This window comes from Sus scrofa, chromosome 13, assembly GCF_054392235.1.
Source record: "Sus scrofa isolate SSC_HxYL_T2T_F1_AM1 chromosome 13, Sscrofa_HxYL_maternal_Yorkshire_Landrace_v2.0, whole genome shotgun sequence".
Taxonomy (NCBI): domain Eukaryota; kingdom Metazoa; phylum Chordata; class Mammalia; order Artiodactyla; family Suidae; genus Sus; species Sus scrofa.
In genome coordinates, this window is record NC_139395.1 from 220881950 (window position 1) to 220886556 (window position 4607).

Below are 4607 nucleotides of genomic sequence, written 5' to 3' on the forward strand. Positions count from 1 at the left end.
CCGAGCCATATCTGCAACATACGTACATCACAGCTCATGGAAATGCCAGATCCTTAACCCACTGAGCAAGGGCAGGGATCGAAACTGCATCCTCATGGATGCTAGTCAGATTCCTTTCTGCTGAGCCACAGTGGGAACTCCCATGGGGGGTACCTTAATCCACTGGGACAGGGAAGCCACAGGACGTAGAGGCCTGGGAGGTCCCAGCCCCCGGATACTGGGAGACCACGACCCCGGGAGGACAGAGGCGCCAGGGCACAGCCAGCTCGGTCGGGTCCAAGGCTTCAGGTCGGGACATGCATGCAACACTGGCGTGAGCTCAGCTGGGGTTGGCAGCGTTAGAAGAAATCTTTTGTGAAAACCATCTCAGGGAATCTGGAAAATCCAGAGCCCAAGACCCCACAGCTTTGCTCTCCCCATCCAGTGCAGCCCAGAAAGTTCTGTGGCTTCAAAAGAGTGGATGAGGGAGAAGCCAGAGGTTGGGTGGCAGGGTTGGTGGGTGGCTGAGAGACTGAGAGAGGGCCAGCCTGCCTGCTGCTCACCAGCAGTGACCCCCGGTGGTCTCTGGGGCCGGAGGGAGGAGCTGGCTGCCCCTTCTTCTGTGAAGCCCTTTTACAAGCTTGGGGAGGGTGTGCACGTGAACCACAGGGCAGGGAGCCTGGCTGTACTGGCGGCGGGACGGGCGGGTAAGTGGGAGGGAGCCCATCCTGGGGGTGGGTCTGGGGTGGGGGCACCTGAGCCGGGCTCGCTGGGGAAGGGTCCGGCCAGCTCCCTGGTATGGGCTGGGATGCGAGAGCTCTGAGAAGGACCTGGGCTGGGAAGGGTCTTCCCAAACTTTCACAAGCACGGGAACCACTGGGGGGCGGTGGTCCTGTTGCAGGTTCTTGGCTACCACCTGCAGGGTTTCCGGCTCAGTAAACAGGAGGCGGCCTCATCTGTAGCCTGGTTTCCTACAAGCTTCAGTGCGTCCCTGCAAAGTGCTGCTGGAATCTGGAGATTTCCGAAGGTGAGGTGGGCCCTCCTTGCCGCCGGGGGGGGTGGTCACAGGGTGGGGTGGGGCGGGCATAGATGGTGCCCAGGGCTGAGATCGGTCCTGCCCGAGGCCCTGGTCCTCAGACTGGAAACTACAGGGCACTGCTGAGTCAGTTGTGGAGCCGCTGATGAGCTCAGTCTGGGCTGAGCACCTACTATGTGCAGAGCAAAGGCAGACATTTGGGGAGAGAAAGAGAACAAAGACCCAGGCCTGCCCCGAGGACATCTCACTGATTGGGAGCCAGCCGTCGGGTCTGAAGGGGACAGCCACCAGGCGGGGCTGGGGGCAGAGGGTGGGCGCCCCTGTGGGCTGGGGGCGGCCTCTTGCCCGTGCCCTAGAGATAGTCCCCTCAGCCAGTGGGAGTCGATGTCCCTGAGTCCCACCTGCCAGGCCCCTCTGCCTGGCCATCCACCTGCCCAGGTCTGACCAAGGTCCTGCAGCCTCTGGACGTCTCTCCCCTTGGAGCCCCACATGTACCAGCCCCCGCCCCCAGGCCGACCTGTGGTTCGGCTCCGTGGCTGCAGCCGCCTTCCCTGTGGCTGAGAGATGGGGACAGGTCCCCCTCCTCCTGGCAGCCAGCTTCTGCGCCCCCTTCTTTTGTGACAGTGAAGAAAGGGGAGGCCAAGGGGGTTCCCCTGGCTCTGGGTGACACAGACACTGGGCCTGGGGTCCCTGAACACACCTCGGACCCTGTCCAAACATCAGACAGTCCAGAAGCTCTACCCAGCTCTCGGTCGCCAGGGTCTGAGCAGAGCCTCATCTGCTCCCGGAGGCGCAGAATCCTCTGGGGAGGTCACTCCGGCACCTGGGGTGGGAGAGGCAGCCCAGCCCCAGCTCCTCACGGTGGGGGTCCAGGCTCTTGTCCCACATCCTCCCCCCAGATCTGCTTTGATGCTGCTTGGACTGGAAGGGGAGGGGCTGCAGAGAGCCCACACCGGGGCAGGAGGAGGAGGCTGGGAGGCTCAGGCAGAAAGGGGAGCCTGGCCCCCAAAGGTGGCAGCAAGTCCGTTCTGTGGTTTTTTCCGGACTCTGAGGCTGGTTCCTTCAAACCTGGAGGACTCCGACTTGGCAGGGACTAGATGGTCTCTTGGGGCAAAGTTTGGGGGAGCCTCGGAAACACAAAGCAGCCAGCTTGGTTTCTGATCCTATCCCTCATTCTCTCTGCAGGTGCTTTTGAGACAGTGAGATCTACCTGTCCACGTCCCAGCCTCTGGCAGCACTCACGCCTGCCCTGCCTCCCCACCTGCTCTTGGGGAGACCAGGCACAGGGCTGCAGCAGTCACTCCCCGTGAGCATTCAGCCGGGCACCCACGATGTGGACTCAGGAGGCTGGGGTAGGGGTGGGGGAAATGGATACCCCACCCGCCTCCAGCCATGGCCCAGAAAAGGGGCATTTTCTGCTCTGCTGATCTGTTTGAAGGACATGTCACCCAAAGATGGCTTTTCCCCAAGTCACTTAACAAAGGCAAATAAACACACCACCGGGCTTGCTGGCCCGGGGCAATGTGCTGTGGTCAGGAATTAGGCAGATTCTGCAGCCTCATCTGGGAAGCAAAATGCACAGCAGGCCTTGTCTGGAGGACTCGCTTTCAACCACTGCGGCTTCTGGAAAAGAGAACCCAGCCTTCCCAGGGCAGCTGGCTCACGACGGACGCACCCACCCCTCCGGTTTCTGCAGCCCCAAAGCCAGTTGTGCCCCACGGCGCTCAGAGCTTCACGGGCTCTAAGCCCTTTGTTCTTGATCTTTAATCCTGGCGACAACCCAACCAGATCAAGATGCTGTCCTTAGTTGTCTTCCCGAAGCTAAGTCCTGCCCAAGACCCCACCTGTTACCCCACTGGGCCGTTCAAAGAACAGGAGCTAGAAACTCAGAGGGTCGGGCACTAGTTTCCGGAGATTGTGACAAATCCGCACAAACCCAGTGGTTTACAACTACCCACACTCATCATCTTACACGTCTGGGTGTTAAAACTCTGGCGCAAGTGTCACTGGGCTCAAATCAAAGTGTGAGCTGGTCCCTCCTGGTGGCTCTGGGGAGACCGAGGGTCTTGCCTTTTCCGGCCCCCAGGGCGCCCCCAGCTCTTGGCTCGTGGCCCTTCCCCCGGCAGCAAGGGCAGAATGAGGGGTCACGTCTTGCTCATGTGGCAGAGCTCTGCTGCCCTGAAGCAGCCTCCCGCTGCCACGTTTAAGGATCCTGGGGATTTCTCTGCGGCCGCCGGATAAACCAGAATAATCTCCCTATTTTAAGGCCAGCTGATAAACAGCAATTCCATCTGCTACCTTTAATCCCTTTTGCCACGGGAAATAATACGTTCACGGGTTCCAGGATCAGGGCCTGGAGAGAGCTTCCGCTGCAGGGTGACACATTCAGGTGGGCATCCTCCACGGCCACCTTCCACCCCCGAGCTTGCACGCACTGTCCCTCCAGGGGCCGGCAGGTCCGGTCCCTGACTGCAGGGGGTGCTGGGCTGGCTTCTACTGGCTCCCAGAGCTGCGTGTTAAACAGCTGCTATTAATAACATACAAACGTGCAGCGAAATCAATTCTATTAAAACAAAGGTAAAAATGCTGAAAACACATCACGTCCTAATTATTTTACCGCGTGTTCGTACCTCTGCTCTTTCGGTGATTTGGCTCAATTGGATCTGAGCCACGGAAATCCCGGCTCACACCCGCATCGCCCATCTCTTCCCAACCCGGCGTTTCAGCGACGTCAGGGCCACAGTGGGAGCTTGCAATCAGCCACGTGGGGAGTATTTGCATCACGGAATTCAGCAAATGCTTCAAATCGGGGCTGGATGCATTTTCGGCTGATGGTTTAGTCTTTGGAAAGTGGTGGGGACGCCTTAGTGGTGCAGACCTGAAAGCGTGTGGTGTCCCATTTGTCACTGTTACATTGCGAATGGCACACACAAAGAATTGCCCAGTTGTGATTGAACTGCACCTATAGGTTGGCTACAAAGACAAGAGTTCCAAGGTGGCAAAAATCACCCAAAGCTTTCTGTGTGAGTCCATTGTCTGCGGGGAATTTACAATCAAAGGCACTGACTCTTCTGTTATTATTTGTAAACTTCACACTACATTCTTATATGTTCTTTAATATTCTTATATATTCTTATATTTTCTTTTACAGCAACAAAATGGAGAATAAACTGACATATTGCATATGCTCACGCTTTTTGCAGAGCGGCTTGTGAGTCACTCACCAGCACATCAGTCCCTCCCTGCCCCCCGCCAGCCTCACCTCCCAGCCCCTGTGCATCAAGCGCTCACATTTCCCAAAACCCTCCCTGCTGTCACGTGCTGTTTGCACCGTGCGGCAGGACCCCTCCCCAGTCCAGCCCTGTCCCACTGCCCCGCTGGTCCTGCTGGCCCTTCAGGCGCCGGGCCGGAGCCACCTTCCCCGGGAGGCTGTCCTGGCCCTGGGTCAGATGGGGTGCTCACCGCCCCCCACTTCTCCACCTGAGCTCGCGTCACCCCATCCCCACCTGGAGCCAAGCTCGCTTCTCTGTCGCTGCCTCTGGCCTGACTGCAGAGCCTAGGCGCCCCCCCCCCCGCCCCCGCACACATAGTA

At 58.8% G+C, this 4607-nt stretch overlaps 1 long non-coding RNA gene across 1 annotated transcript; it reads left to right on the forward strand.

Annotated features, from left to right (window-relative positions):
* Window positions 1-620: 620 nt before the first annotated feature.
* LOC146397912 (uncharacterized) lies at window positions 621-4217 on the forward strand. The gene is made up of 2 exons (XR_014822548.1): window positions 621-1006; window positions 2201-4217. It is a non-coding gene; the product is annotated as an uncharacterized LOC146397912 (long non-coding RNA).
* The last annotated feature ends 390 nt before the right edge of the window (window positions 4218-4607 follow it).